Source organism: Tauraco erythrolophus, chromosome 3 (assembly GCF_009769465.1).
Source record: "Tauraco erythrolophus isolate bTauEry1 chromosome 3, bTauEry1.pri, whole genome shotgun sequence".
Classification (NCBI taxonomy): Eukaryota; Metazoa; Chordata; class Aves; order Musophagiformes; family Musophagidae; genus Tauraco; species Tauraco erythrolophus.
The window spans coordinates 71,291,140-71,308,406 of NC_141467.1; positions in this window are offsets into that span (position 1 = coordinate 71,291,140).

Genomic DNA, 17,267 nt, shown 5'->3' on the forward strand with positions numbered 1-17,267 from the left:
TACTGGGAGAAAGAGGGAAAAAAAAAAGGCAATAGAGTAAAAGCGCAGAAGGGCAAAAGAGCAGAAGCGGCGAAAGAGCCAAAGCGCAAAAGCCCTTCTGTCCGGCTGTCCCTCACCTTTATACTGGGCATGACGCTGCATGATATGGAATACTAATTGGCCAGTTTGGCCCTCAATCTTAAGTTCCACCACAAATCATAAGGGGAATCATGGCCCCCTTGTCCTGGCTATGCTCCTCACTTATCCCACCGTTCTTCTGCACTCCGGCCAGAACACGGCACACTGAAAAGTCCTTGGAGTTTCACTTCCAACTACAAACATCAACTTGCTATCAACATTCTTCTTAGAGCGAGCCTCTGAGTAAAACCAAAACACGGAGCTCTTCTAGCTGCTAAAAAGAAGAGCTAACTCTGTCCCAGCTAAAACCAGGACAGAGGAATTTTAAAATTCTTCTTATCAAGAATATTGTCAACTGCATAAAAATAGAGATAGAATATGCCAGTCTTTCTATTCTCCAGTCCTGCTCAATTTCTTTGAATTACCAGCCTGTGTAAGTGGATTTGGGTCACTGAAGCCAAAAAATAGATGGACAACTATTGCAGTTGTCATTGGAAAGAGTTTACATGAGCTATCGAGTGAGTATGGTTTTTGCTGTTCTGGTGGTACATATGGCAGGAACAAAAAAAATTTATGGATAAACATGCAAATCTGTAAGTTTTGTCCAAAATGTATCAATAGAAGGGATACTATGTCTACTTCCAAATTGTCCTTTCACTTCCAGCCCATCAAGTGATATCACTCCTAAGGAAACTGCAAAGAAAGTTTGTCACTAAGAATAAATTGTGGTCTGAATTGGCAGTCCTTGTTAAATTCCTTCCTTTTCTTTCTCTCTTCTGTCCCTAATAGATATGTATACATTTACAAATGGCAGTATCAAAATTAAATGTCCAGACAGGACTTGGAATATTTCTGTGTACTGAATAACTCCACTCTTCTTCTGATGGTCTATGTAAAACTGTATTGATGGCACTGAACACTGGGAAAGCCCATGCAGCTGTTCCTTCTGCCAGTCCTTCTGTGTCTCACAGGCATCAACTTATACATCTTAGTTTTACGCATGAAATTCGTATGGTGTTCGGAGGGTAAAATTAAATACTGTTTAAGATAACAGTTGAACACCATGAACATCATCATCAGTAAAGCCTTTGATACAGTTTCTCATAGTGTTCTGGTTGAGAAACTGATAACTGCTGGCCTGGATAGGCACATCCTCCTTTGGATAAAACTGGCTGGATGGCCGGGCCCGAAGAGTGGGGGTAAATGGGGTTAAATCCGTCTGGAGGTCAGTCACCAGTGGGGTTCCCCAGGGCTCAGTGCTGGGTCCAGTTCTGTTTAACATCTTTATCAATGACCTGGATGAGGGGATTGAATGTACCCTCAGTAAATTTGCGGACGACACCAAGCTGGGAGGCTGTGTCGATCTGCTCGAGGGTAGGGAGGCCCTTCAGAGGGATTTGAACAGACTGGATCGTTGGGCTGAGACCAATGGCATGAGCTTTAATAAGGCCAAGTGCAGAGTCCTTCACTTGGGGTATAAAAACCCCAAGCATCACTATAGGCTTGGGGAAGAGTGGCTGGAGAGCTGCCTGGCGGAGAAGGACCTGGGGGTGTTGGTTGACTACCGGCTTGATATGAGCCAGCAGTGTGCCCAGGTGGCCAAAAAGGCCAATGGGATACTGGCGTGTATCAAGAATAGTGTGACCAGCAGGAGCAGGGAAGTGATCCTGCCCCTGTACTCGGCACTGGTGAGGCCGCACCTGGAATATTGTGTCCAGTTTTGGGCCTCTCGCTTTAAGAGAGATATTGAGCTCCTGGAGCGAGTCCAAAGAAGGGCGACTGAACTGGTCAAGGGGCTGGAAAATAAAAGTTATGAGGAGCGGCTGAGGGAGTTGGGGCTGTTTAGCCTGGAGAAGAGGAGGCTGAGGGGAGACCTGATTACAGCCTACAAATACTTGAGAAAAGATGGTGGGGAGGTAGGGGAAGGGCTCTTTACATTAGTGATGGGTGATAGAACAAGAGGAAATGGGTATAAGCTTAGTCAGGGGAGATTCAGGTTGGATGTTAGGAAGTATTTCTTCTCTGAAAGGGTTGTCAGCCACTGGAATAGGCTGCCCAGGGAGGTGGTTGAGTCCCCATCCCTGGATGTGTTTAAGAATAGGGTGGATGATCTGCTTAGCGATATGGTTTAATGGGGATTAGGGATGGTTGGACTCGATGATCTCTAAGGTCTTTTCCAACCTAGAAATCTATGAATCTATGAACAGCTTTGAAGGCAGGAGGGAAATAGCAGACAAAGCCACATTTACTTTGATTATGCTCTCTCACTGCTTGGCTGAAATGAAGGAAATGCAACTCCCAGCTCTGTTCAGAGAGAATCTGAATGTATTTGTGGGTATTTTAATGCAAGTGGAAATAGAGACTCAGAGTAAATTCACTGTGTGGAAGAGGAACAGCACAACAGCAAATCTTTGTCCTCAGCTGCCGAACCTTAAAGTCAAAGTTCCTATGTATGTATGTATACACCATAACTCACCTAACAGTATATATACTGTATGTTAAGGTATATATACAGAAGATGTCAATATGAAAAGTATTCTAAACCCTTCACGTAAAACCTATTTTTTGCTACTGCCTGTACTGCAGTTCCAATCTGTGAGGCAAATAAGTAAGAAAAATGATGTCATTAAGTTACTAAAACAGATACTATCAAAAAGAGAGGATTTTGTTTTTCAAGAATAGTAGATGACTGCTTTCTTACATGGCATATTAAGGTCTATATTCTCAAAGGATTTTCTGGACTCAGGCCCAGAAGGTGAGTGAAGTGTCATATTACAAGTTCAAATGGAAGTATTTTTGCTGTTAGTAAGAAAGATAGTATGAAGTATTTTGTCTTGTGTCACTTCTCAGAATCGAACATAAGAGCACAAGAATTTCTGATTTTTATGAGCATACAGTAAAATAAAATTTTACTGTCTGTGGTGAACCCCTCACAGAAAATAAAATAATTTGGAAATTATTCAACTGAATATAATTTAGGTCCAGTAGATAAAGCTGAAGAAGGAAAAAAGAAAAATGCAGAATCTATTACCTCCAATGATGCAGTGAATGCCGTCAGCTCTTATTGTTGAAAGACTCACCTGCCATCGACATCTATGGAAGGTGATCTTTAATATCACCAAAGTGCTGAACTCCAAGAAGAGATACAGGATTAGCAGTCAACAGAGGTAAGAAGAAGAGATATTAATTGACAAAATGTTCCTGCCGACATAGTACTTTATTAACTTTTCAGTTGAAAATAAGGGAAAACTTGCTCCCAGCGGAAAGCACAGTGATGAACCTAACATAAAACAAAGAAATAGATCATTAAGAAAACACATCTAGATGCTATAAATACCTACATATTTGACTCCTGCCTACCCTACAGCCTCATCTAGAGCTGGTGTTAGCTCTTCACAGGCATGTATGAGTTGAACTTCCAGGAGGTGGAAATCATAGAAATAAAATCTCTCACTTCTACCCATTATTATATTTAAAAATATAGATATAGAAAGGTGCATCTCTCGCTACCTCTTTCTATGTTTTATGTATGATTCACAGCTGTCAATTCATCTTTGGAGATCTTGGTGCACGACTGTTGAAACAGGCCTTTCAGGAGACATAGGTAGAAGGATGACTGCTTTATAAATTCCAAGTTGTCTGAAGCACAAGGTGGTCATTGGCATGCTCTGCTCCCCCAAAAGAGCTGTACTTTGGGGCCTGCCTAGTACCAGAGTAACATATGTCTAAGAAATTTGCTGTAGAAATGAAGCTACCAGTAGAAAGCAAGATGCCTAAATATTTTGTGAAGTTTGTGGATCACTCTCTTGGACTTCCGTGCTGAAGTACTTTCTTAAATATGTTCTTAGAGCCTGGTCGTTTCTGTTTAAGAATTAATCACATTTATCTTATTTACTATTTAGTCTTCTTTAAACTTAGGAGGTTTAAAAAAGTTCTCCTTGAAATGTTCCTAGAAAACTACTAATTTATACATATCTGTTTTATTTTCTCCATATAATAGCTATGAAATTCAGCTGGTAACTACTTTCTCAAGATTCCTAAGAAGTGCGAACTCTGCTATATATTTGAGCAAATAACTCACCTAAGGTGCAGGAAGAAAAAGAGTATACTAATTTATACAGAGTATTATCTTGTTTTTTCCTTTATACAATAGAAATTAATTAATTTTGCTAATTATTCGCTTATTACTCACGTTGTGTCTCTGGTGAGTTTGGATTCGTTAACTAACATAAGGATTCAAGACCTAGTGTTACATTAAATTAAAATGTAAATGAAATAAGCAACCCCAGAATAACATCATACCATATAAAGATGACCAAATAATGTTGCTATCAAAGTTCAAACAAATATATTTCATCAGAGTCTGTAATTTCTATCAAGAAATAATAAACAGTGATTTTTTCTTATTCAATGTTCTTTTTGGTAGGTGATAAAAGCACCATTCAAGAAAGGAATCTGTAGTACCAGTCCTTTCCAATTTTCCAGGAAAGCTTTCTTCAGATCAAAAGTAAAAACATTGTTGCAACTGTTAATGGAAGCAACTATAAACTTTGGAAGTACAAGTCGTTTCCAAATTAGTGCTATCTCAGTCATTTTCTTACACACAAGGCACACTTGCTGTTCCTAATTACAAGTTACCAAAACATTTTTTTTCCTAATTTCATTATTTTACTAGATAGCAGAATACTATCAGTTGTACACTGTGCTGCTTATAAGATTTTTCAAATTTGAGCCAACTATTAAAATAATATTAATCTATTATGCTTTTAAGTGAAGCACTATTTCAGGTAATGCTTTCTCTGCCTAAGTAGCTGTCATTTCATCTAGCATCATCCACAATGTGTTTTTCTTGCATTATAATTGCTTTAGGCATGACCGTTTTGTCATTGTATGCAACTACACTTTTTTATTAGAAATAATATGTGCTGTACTTAGAAATAAACCTATGCATATAATACTTTATGAGAAATATTTAAGTTATACTTGGCTAAGTGATGGTTTGGTAAAAAGAAATGTCTGGATTTATTATTTATCAAGTCAAGTCACCATAGAAATATATTATACTTTTATGATGATTTCAAATTAAAAATGGAATTATCAGTTTACTTCAGACTTCTGTTATTTCAGGAGCATTTTGTGATTCCTGTTCTGTTAGTAGTACAGATGTTTTTTTCTCTAGAAGACTTAGCAAGACATGTATTTGCAATAAGCTTTTGTTGTTACTAGTAGTAGGAGTGATCAGCAGTCAGACACTGGACCAGTATCTCATTTCCTGTCTTCTGCAGGTGTCTATTAGCATATAGAAAGTAATTTGTTCATAGAATTTAAATTATTATACTTGGTTTGGATGGACAGTCTTGTTGACTTGTTTCCTTGTCAAGACACTGACATACCAATAAGAACACAATCCATGCTATGTACATGAAGATGAGGTGGTCATCAGAATGAGCTGTGAATCATATATCACCACTTACATGTAAATCATAGAATGAAGAGTCAATGTCTTGCAGTTTCAGATTCCTAGCTGTGTAATGTTCTTGGACTCCTGGTTCCCAGAACATAAGGATCATAAATCTTGCATGCAAAATATCATGCTAGTGCTTTCAGGGCATAATACTTGTTTAAATTGTCATGACACAAATTAAATCAATGTGGCTATCACAGTAGACACTGTTGGAGGATTTGGTTAATAAATCTTTGGACCCTTCTGTTCAGGGTTTAATAAGTTAACTTTTCATTTAGGGTGAAGATTCTTTACCACCAATTTAATTTATTGCTTAGTTTTCTCTAATTTTAGTGTGCTTTGTACACAACATCTTCTTTAGTATCTTGCCTTTAAATCAATTAACGGCTTCCATCTAATCTTAGCTTCAACGACATGCCTACATGAGACTCTAATAGCTAAATCATTTCCTTTTTTGTTCTTCGTTTTTAGTCTTACTGGACTTGCACACTGGAAACATTTTTGTCTTTCTTCTCAGTATCTAGGGGCTTCTAATCAAGTACTTATGAAACCGTTGTGTCCTTCAGTTTTAACTGCATGTGTTGGTTGGCTTTACCTTGAAGACTTTCAAGTCTCATTGGATTTTCAACATATAAATTAAATGTTTCACCTGAAATTTGATAGAACATAGATGCTTTCAATACCTTTACTCATTATCTGTTAAGTATGTTCATTAATCAACATTTCCTATTTTAAATAAAAATGTATTATTCTGACACTTGTGATTATGGTCTCCTAGCAACTTTCTCAAACCAGCCCTTTTCATTTCAATGAGCTAAGACCAGAAAAGAATGAAGATAGCCTTAATTTTGTATGTGGTTTAATCCTTTTCTCCATGTGGTATAACTTTAATTTATTAAAGGAGTGATATCTCTAATTTCATTGGACTAATGATAAAGTACAGTATTAAGCTTCCATTCTACATGTCAGTGTAACCTATATCACAGAAAGAAAAATCTTTTTCCACATATTCACTTCGAGCCTGCAGTTAGCAGGCTGGTTGTTTTTCAGACAGAAAGCTCCACTAAGGCGTCTTAAAGGAAAAACTTAATTCAATAGGATTTTTCAATACTTCAGTAAGAATTAACTTTTCCTCATTTTATGTGCTGCTCTCCTCCACTCCACCGGCCTGTATGAGGTGAATTTTCTTGTCCCCAGTTGCCAAGTGCCTTCTCCTTTTTCAAGTCCTCTTTGAGCTTTTCTCTGAAATTACTTTCTTTTCTTTTTATTTCTGTCCGTATGTCTATAGCTTTTTTCTCCCAGACCATATCTTAATATCTTGCCACAGCTCATTCTTACCAAACTCTGTAAACTCTTCTCCTTAGGTGTCTGATTTTACAATCTCTGGCATGCTGGGGGACAACTGCACTGCTTTCAGTAGAAAGTTTAGAATGTTACCACGGTAGACCCTAAAAATAACAGTCAATAAACCACCATGTATGTATTTAAATATATATTTATGTATGTACATATTTATACATGAAGAAATCCATTTTTCATTACTATCAGGGTGCAATTTCTCATTCTTCACCACGCTTGAATTTAGGACTGAACAGATCTCTTTACATCGGTTGGCACTTACTCCATAGCTCCATCTGCACGGCTACACACGGAAAGCAAGACTAACGACAACATCAGTGTTCATCTTTTCTATGTATACTAAAGCTATCAATTTAAGTATCTGAGCTTGTTCTTGAATTTAAATTTGGTAGTCTTTCATATTGTTTACAACACAGTTAAATACAAACATACAGGATGAATTCCATAGCTCTCTGAAGCAGTAAGAGACTGGATATGCTCAGGGCTTTGATATTGTCCTGGTTTTGACTGGGACAGAGATTTTCTTTTTAGCAGCTAGAAGAGCTCTGTGTTTCGGATTTAGTCTGGGATTCATTATGAGAAGAATGTTGACAGCGCACTGATGTTTATAGTTGGTGCTGAGACATCAAGGACTTTTCAGCTTCCCGTGTTTTGCCAGCGTGCAGGAGCACAAAAAGGCTGGAGCATGGCTGAGACAAAGGGTCCACAACTCTCCTTGTGATTTGAACTTAAATTTAGGATTGAGGGCCGAATTGGCCAGTGAAGTATTCCATATCATGCAATGTCATGTCCAGTATATGGAGGAGGGTTGATGGGGAAGTTGGAAATTTTTTATTCTCTTTTGAGGTCACTCTCGGACTCTCGGAGTGCTCTTTCTCTTTTTAGGCCTCTTACTCATCTGAGCTTGCAGTGTCAAGACTTGCCTGTTAAGAGGGTAGTATAAGAAGGCAGCATGCATGCTAACTGTTTTTATCTAATATTGAGAACAGTTACACTGCACAATCTGTGAGCATAGTTGTGATACATTGGAAGCGCTTACCATGTGAAATAGATTTGAAATTACTTAGAAATTAAGTCTCTGTGATTGTTTCTAGATATACATATGAATATACTCATCTGAGCCCAAGTCTGCAAAGTCTTCTTGTTCTGTCATGAGTTTACTAACATGGATGGGCACTGTGCCATGTAGACTGGCCATTGTAACAAATAAACCAGGTCCTAACAGGCTTGGTTTTCTAGTATAGACATAGTGTAGCTGTTAAATCTGGTGAAATCCTGAATCTCATCAGGTCAACAAAACTTAGCTGGATCTGGATTTTGCTGTTTTCTCAGTCTTAGAACAAAGGTTTCTCCTTTAGGACCTTTACCACTTTTTTTCAGCATCAAATAATATACTATTTTTGTGGATACAGACACAAGATTGGATCTTGCTCTGCTATTAGTTCAGTGATTCATACACGTTTGGAGAAATGTTCTCTCATATGCTATGTTAAGAATAGTACAAATGAAGAAAACAAAATGGGAAATAGAAGACTTACAGCAAGACTTAAAGCAGTGTAAGCCAACATTTACTTGCTGACTTAATCTGTGCATTTTGCTACTATCAGCTTCTTTAAGGGCTAAATTCAACCCCGTCTTAGAGTTATCAATGAAATTCATTCTCCCTACTGGAAAATAATTCTTCTTTCTGGTTCTGTCTGCTTGCTGGCTACTGTTCTGGTTTCTCTGCTTCAAACTTTCTCCATCCCTTTTCATTTTCACCTGAATACATTCTTTCCTTTGTCTCCTTTCCCCTCCTTCAGCTCTCAGAATTGAATTTGGTATCTACATAACTTAATGCAATGGAAATATAGTAGGGTGGATTCTATATGCTATACAGAATAGAATTAAACAAAATTGCATACACTTGCAAAAAGTAGCTTTTAGGCCCATCCTTTATTTCTGGCTCATTGGGATAAAACAGAATTGAATTAGTAGTTAATTACTGGTTCTTATAAAAGTAAACTCTAAAAATGTAAAAAAATAAGGCAAAAAAAAAGGCAAGTCTGTTAGACAATGAAAATTAGTGGCTGATAACTATGGGAAATTTCTGTACTTTGAAGCATTAAGAAAGGAAGGAAGAAAGGAAGGAATGAATGAAGAAGGGAAGGAAGAAAGAAGAGAAGAAAGGAAGGAGAAAAGAAAGAATGAAGGAAAGAAAGAGAGACAACTATGTAAACCAGTTACATTTTGTTTAACCTCAAAGGAAGATTTTTCTCTCCTGCAAGTTATTCACTTATGCACTTGCTATGGAATCAGCATTGTGGGTAAGTTGATAGCCTATAGAGGAAAGGAAAGAATGGCAAGCTGATTACTTTATGGTTATTTCACAAAACTGATGAGACAGCAAATGATATTCAATCCTATTAAAAAGACTAAGCACAGCCTTTTTCCCCCCCTTTTTAAAAAAAAATCTCTACATTCCTTGCGCTGGGATTGGATGATATGATTCTACAATTCAGGGAGTCTGGAAATTACAGAACATCTGCAACGAAATTGGTTTTCTGTGGAAAACTGATGAATCACTTACTGCCAATGACTGGAAGGAAAAGTACTTGTTTATGCCCTTATGTAATGAATTTTTATGAGGTGAAGTTTGCTGTTTATAAAAAATATACTTTCAGTAGCTGTAGATGTAAAATAATAGAATTCAGAATTTAGACCAACGCATTACTGAAAAGACAGTCACTAGCAGAATATCATCTGCTTACAGAATGCCAAAAAAGGGCTTTTACTTCTATAACAGAATTAAAATTTCCATCCATCCTCTAAGGTATTACAAGAGAAAAAAAATTACAAGGACAATATTAACACCGTTACCTTTGTTAATATATCTGAAAGTAAAATGAATATTTTTATCAAAAGATACATGTTCTGTTTCAAAAAGCAGATCTGAAACATAGTATAGAAGAAAATCAGGCTTGTAAGCAACTCCTCAAAAAGCAAGCAATTGTCTCTCTGTAATCACGGACAACCAAGTACCTGCTCTTCCTTGCATGCCCCTTCACTAAAAATCTCTTTCAAGCAAGAGTTAAACTGATATCTTGAGGTTAAGAATTGACCGTTTGAATGTGAAAAAACCTTTTCACAATCAAATGTGTCTTAAGACAGTTGTACGTCTGGAAATTAATTAGTGGAGCTAGTTCTGAGAATTTAACTGAAATAATTGTTTTATTCTTCCTTAGGGGGATGGGAACAAGAGCTCAGTTTAATTGCTACAATCTTTTAATTTCTTCCAGTATCTTATTTCAGTAAAAGATTTCACTGCTTGAATGCGATTTCTTTTTGGATCCTGCCAAATATTTCCAGCAATATGGTGTATGTAGGTGATTGGAAAGATGCAGATACATATTTTTAATGATTAATGCATTTTGCTCTTTTTAGAAAAAGCTGTTTTGCTGTGTATGTGAAAAAATTCAAGTGCTATTTTCTTCATACTTCTTACCTCCTTGTCCTGACATCTGTATTAGTTCTGCAAGTACTGCTAATGTACCAGTCTTTCTTAGATCAATCTGTAAGTATATTTTTATGAAGATGAGTTTTTGTGGCACCAAGCAATGGCACAACAAGCAACCTGCATTCCTTTGTGCCTCGCCACACATCAACCACCTTTGAAATTGTTACATGGTGCCTGTTGCTGCTGCTATCAGTCACAAGGACTGTGAAAGCGATGTAACTGAGAAGGCTGCAGGTCCACCTATACCTTCTGCAAAGGCCAGGTTTTCTTAAACCTGGAGACAGCCGGCCAAGCATGACTTAACTGCTATCCTGTTTTCCACAATGCATGTAATAGAATCTGTGCCACTTGGCTAATTACCCATCTCTTGCTTGCATTTGCAGCATGCTCTGGCCATTCAAGCGTTGCTTTTGGAGGAGTATGGGATCATTTTGTCCTCTGTATACGGAATCAACAGCAGTGAGCACAAAGCTTTTGCATGGAAAAGACCCTCTTCAAAATCCTCATGCTGCTTACCCTGGAGCAGCGGTCCTCTAGAGCTCTGATTCCTGTGTCCAACACCACTCACTGCCTCTGGTCTGGCCCTATTCTGATCTTTTTTGTTAATATGGAGCAAATCAGGGATGGGTGGTTATTACTGAAACTGTGGCGGTCTTTAGAGTCTGTTGTGAAAACTATCCTGAAGTGATGCTAACTGTTTGCTCTCTGAATCTATCTTTGAACCATGCAACTTTATTATGTGGGGCAATCCATGGGATCCACAATCTTTGGTAGAAGCCGACATCACAGGAGGCTGGAGTTAGGCGTTATCAATAAATATTGTGCTCACATCATACAGGCTTTTGCTAATTACAGAGACTGTTTTGTGGATATTATAACTGGATATGGTAGTCACTCACATAAGAAACTTAAGTACAAACAGACTGAAATCTTCTTTTCATCAATGCAAAAGTATTTTCAGAAAAGCTTAATTAGTCTCTGGGTCTGCATGGGGAACACCACTGCTTATGCCTTGTCATGAGTCATGCAACTCTACCCAGATAATTGGGTCTCATATAGTATGTTCAGTCAGATATTCAGTTCCTCTTGTGGTTTAATGCATCTGAAAGTAAGATGCAGATCACCAGTGACAAACCGAGTATCGACATGCAGAATACCAAGTCTATTATTGTACCTTACTGCAGCATGCACAACCATGAGTAAAGACCTCACATTAAGACTAGGTGTAACAGGAGAGAATTCCTTCAGAGTAATCATGTAACAGGTAGTAGATCTGATTTAAGGCAGAGCAAGTTTCCAAAATCTTTGCCAGTCTTTAGTGCTAATACAGATTCCAACGTAAGATTCAATAGGGCCCCAAACACTACTTACTGTCTTTGCCTGTTGCAACAGGCACTCTCCTAGTCATCTAGCCTCAGTGATTGCCCTGCCTCTTGGCAGAGAAACCTGATCCTTTCTGTGCCCTGTCTTTTAGGCCACAAACAACATGAGAATGAACTAGAGAGGGCAGGCGACCAATCTTCTTAGGGAATCAGGTATATTTACCTGAAGACTTCTACTGAACCTATAAGCCATGACTTTCTTCCGTTAAGACAATGTATTTCTGAGGAAGATCCATGACACAGTTACTGCCCCAGAGGTATCCTTCCCAAACATATAAACAACTCAGAGATGCTAGGTTGGGCTACTTCCTTGGTAGGCTGTGTCCTGAAAAACTAGTTAGGTAAGATCTCTAAACAAGATGGCACATCAGCTATTGACAAGTGTCTAAAAACTAGGGGACATGACAGGACAATTTGGTCAATTTAGTCAAGCTTGGCAGTTCTGCAGTGAGAGGTTAGACAGAAGGTTTTAATGAACATGGAAAATGGCAGAAGACAATTCAGTCTCTCCCCCTCTCCTGGGCTACTCCAACAGGATATGATTAGTTCTCTGTTACAGCTCTCCCAATATAGCATAATGCAGAGTGGTTACCAGACTGACAACCTTCTGTTCCCTTACATATCACTGAAATACCTCCCTAAAAGTAGACCAGTTCCTCTGGGATGAATGGTAGCACACTGCCCAACTTTACCGTACTTTGCACCAGTCTGTTGTCTAAGTAGAGTCAGGATCAGAGACGTATACAACCAGGGATTTTGTACTTATTAAAAACTGCCTGCAAGATCTGGAACTACCTGCACTTGCTAGTGCACAAGTTTGCCCACACCTCCTATCTGAAATGGGTCTCCATTCTGTGTGCAGTGAACAGACAGTTTGAGCAGAGGTACAAAAACACAGGTGTGCTCCAGAGAATGGAAGAGATCGCTGCGTGGCCTTAGCAGATGCTCTACAAGTATCTCTGTGCATGTTTGTGTAGTCGTCTGGTCCCAGTGTCCCCTCCTGAGAGGGTTCCCCCCACAAACGTCTTTTGCTTGAATGCCAACAATTTGGTCACCTTGTCAGGCTTGTGTGAGATCCTGCCTTGGAAGTGGGCTTCCCTGGAATGGTGGAAACTATTAAGACTAGTAACAATTTGCATGAATGTTTCGATGGTGACAACATGGAAAACCCTCTTGAGAGAGTGAAGGCAGGCAGTTGTAATCTACTTCACCAATTCTAAGAGCTTTTCCTGCAAATGCACATGTTGACATTCAAAAGGTATGAAGAATCACTTCGAAACTGCTCCCTGGTGTTTTGATTGTATACGCTGTGACTTTCAGTAGCCCAGGCTACCATATTTTTGTTATTAGAAGTAAATGACCATCATTTTTAATATTTATCATGGCAGCATCTTCTTAGTACAAGCCAAGACAGCTTCCCAGAGAACACACAGTGAAGTGTAACTGTTGACAATTTATTGCTACGACTAGTCTGCTCAAAAGGAAAATTATCACAGAATCATAGAATGGTTTGGGTTGGAAGAGATCTTAAACGTCATTTAGTTCCAATCGCCCTACTATGGGCAGGGACACCTTCCACTAGATCAGGTTGCTCAAAGCCTCATCCAACCTGGCCTTCAACACTTCCAGGGATGGGGGATGGGGCAACCTGTTCTGGTGCCTCACCACCTATATAAGCCTTTCTTGTTGCCCTTGATGTCCCTGCCCAGATAGGGGCCCAGCCCTTATCAGAGCTTTAGCTTATTAAAAAGATAATTTCCTTTGGAACCTAAAACTGAAGAAACTTTTAAAGTGAACTGTAACTGTAAACTAGTTTCCCACTTTGCATTTTAGTCTCATGAATATTAAAATATGAAATCACAGTCAAACCATTGAATAAGTCCAAGTAGGAAAAAAAAAAAAATTGTCTCTTAGGAAAAAGGCAAACTTCAGAACCTCCAGTGAAGAAGTATCTTTTATTGGTCAACATGTTTTTCATAAGAATGATACATCCCAGATAACAATTGCAGTAATATTCTCAAACAAGGACATTAATTAGCCTGTATTTAGGGAATATATTTCTTTCTTAAATCTTTCTTAACATCTTCACCATTTTGTCAAGGTCATCCTTGCCTGTCACATCTCACACTTATGGAAAAATAAAGGAATATTTCCACATAATGTGGAAATCAGATGCTATCCCAGTCATTTCTTTTACAGAATACTGAAACTCCTGCTTTTAAGTCTTCCATAACATTACTTAAATGAGACCTCTCTTAAAGCACATAGAGTAGATGGAGTGGTGGTGGTTTGTGGAAGCAAGGAATCAGCATTCTCTGACTCTTTTAATCTGAACGTCTCCAAAAATCACACCTTGTGACAACTGGTAATTCTCATTCAAGTAAAGATATGAAAAGTTTTATAGTATGTTTATTAATATAGTCTGTTTCAGTTATGGCTTCATTTTTTTATTTCTGACATAATGAAAATGTTCATGTAGCACACAAATACACACAACAGAACACAAGTAAAAGTGTTAATACAGGGCTGTAATTCCTATCCAAAATTGAATAAGAGTTCTGGTCCTTTAGCTTTCTTAAATTCTAGGCATTTATCCTTTTCACTGATGCACATACGACTGCTCAGAAGAACATTCTCACAGTAGCTGAACAAACACTAAAAACCTTTTGTTTAGAGAAAATGACTTAAGAGATTAACATTCCAAAATAAATTTTATTCCCTCTACTGCAGGAAGCATCACCAGATATGTCTTATTCTTTTGCTACAGTAGAGTTTTAACCTGAAGATATAATGCTTATGAGGAAAAACTATCAATGCAATTAGTATGTAAGATTAATTATCCTTTGATTAGGCCACAAATTATCAGCTGTTTTTGGTAATATCTTCAAGTAAGACTTTTATGCAGTTTATATATCACAAGACAAAACAAAATAGAATTATGATATTAAAAAAAGGTATATTTTTAATCTTACAGTGCTATAAGGAAGCTGCTGAGTATTGACTTCGGAGTCCTAAAAAGCTAACCTGGTAGCAAGTAGTCTTTCAATATGCAAGTTGAAACCCTGGTCTCATCAATCTGAGTTGCAACTACAACTGACTGAAGGTTTCACTACATGATAGATTAAAAAAAAAAAAAAAATTCTGTATCTGATCAAAGAAACCACTCTCTTCCCAAACCTTCTATTTCTGTGACGTGATGGTACCTGATTACTTGCATGGAGAACAAAAAGAATTAAAGCCACATCTTAGGCTGTAGAATCTTAAGAGTAATGTAAACTGTTTATTTATGCCATAAGACATAGACTTTACAAACCTGGTCAGTGCTACGGGCTACAAACCTCACACACCGACAATGAGGTACTACAGTAGTAGCCCAATGCTTTGGTGTAATAAGCCATCCTAAGTTCAACTCCAGAGAAAAAACAGGGAAGCCAAGTGCAATATAGCACAGCCAGCAGAAAATAGCTGTACAATAGAGGCATGAAACTTCTGGAAACAGGTTTTGTATTGATACTGTAACAGGGATGAGAAACGGAGTATATATTTTACTAGGATTTCACCTGGATGAAGCTGCAAGAGACAAAGCAAACCTCAGGAAATTCATACAGCTTAGGTAAATCAAACAGTAGGACAGAGAGAGGCAGAATGAAAAAGGAAAATAACATTCTTTAAATATTCAGGAAAAAAAAACATTTCTAAATAGGGAAGACGTTAACTCCTACATAAGAAGAATATGACAACTAAAAGAGTCCAATACAGAAAATTCATGCTCTTTTGACACAATACTGTACTGTGACTTCAGAAGAAACAAAGAGTCCCCAGGAAAGTAAGGTCTGCTAAGATTATAAAATACGAACATCAGATGTGTACAAAGCTTAATTAATTAAGGCAGTTAAAGAGAGAGGCAGCAGGAATGCTGATGATCCTCTCTGGAGACATTAGACCACCTCAAAGTCAGGGTTGCTAATATCCTTCTTTGGGAAGAATTATTAAGTGACGTGGAGGGACAGCAACTGACTCCAGGATGTACTCCAACAGACTTGCCAGTTTTGATCCTTTTAAGAAAGACAGATTTGTATCTGCTGATTCAAACTGCAACTGTGAATAACAGAAATTTGGCAGGCTGCTGATAGACACATTTGATGGCAAATAATATACTGTGGCACAATATCTGGAAGCAGTTGCTCTGAAGTCTCTGTTGACTCACAGAACAGTAGCAGAACTAATGAAGTTTTGGGCTGCCCAAAGATACTTATGAAGCCGTTAACTACATTTAATTGCATCAGATGAAAGCGTTGTGTGTCACTAAAGATCAAAACCTAGAATTTAAGATCTTCAAACAAATAGGCTGGTGGGTTGCTTTAATAAGACACTGAAGAATGTAATAAACCGTTTCATAAAAGCAGATCAAAGATATTGGATCAGTTGTTACTATACTATTTTTGGGACTGACTATTGATGATAGCCAATCAAGAACACAGCCATCATAAAGCGATGTACTCAATTTAACTGTATACGTTTTTGAGAATTTGATTTAAGAGCCAAAAAAGGATGCAACGTATTTCAGTGTTAATGAGACACTTCTGGGTAAGACTACCTGTTAAAAAAAGGACTGTACTTTTGAAAAAAAAAAAAATCTTATAAAACCAGGTCAGAAAATAAATGGATAAAGTGTTAAAATAGGGTATAATAAAAACACTGCAAAGCCAACAGAGAAAGCAAACAGTAATGGCAAAAACCAGTAAGAGTTACATATTTTTTAATAGGTCAACATGCACGTAACTGGGTTTGATCTTTTTTTCTGTCTGGTAGCGAGCTATTAGTGAGGTTTGGCACCCACCTTGACCACACCAAAAAAAGAGGTGTGGGAAGTCCCAAAGGCAGCATCTTGTGAGTCAAGTTTTCTCCAGTGTCTCCGACTCAGAAGAATGCGGGTTACCTTGGGCAGCTGCCACATTCCAAGGGATGTGTCCCTCAGCTTTACAGGGAAGAAGTGGGAGGTGGTCATACTTATATCACCGAAGATTAGAGACACATAGCTGAGCAAGAAAATCAGTTCGGTCATCTCATGAAGCTATAAGGTGCACCGTATTTGCATAGGAAGTGGTTCTATCTCCCGTAGGCACACGCTAACTATGGAGTATGTGTCTGTCTACCAGATGGATGACTTAAAGCTTATGGTCTATTGATAAGAGAACAATTCAGAGTTAGAGAAAGAGTATGTCTTGTTATGGTGGCTGAATATGATGAAAACTATTAATAATCTGTTGAGATGACAATTCATCTTATACCTTTCCTTTTTGCAGTGGAACATCACAGCGGGAATTCAACTCTAAAATAAGCAAATTTAAAATAATTCTTTAGGCACAACAAGGATGACTTTCCCACTAAATTCATCTACTAACTAAGCTGGTAATGGCAGAAGCTTTTACAAGAAGGTTGAGAAAAT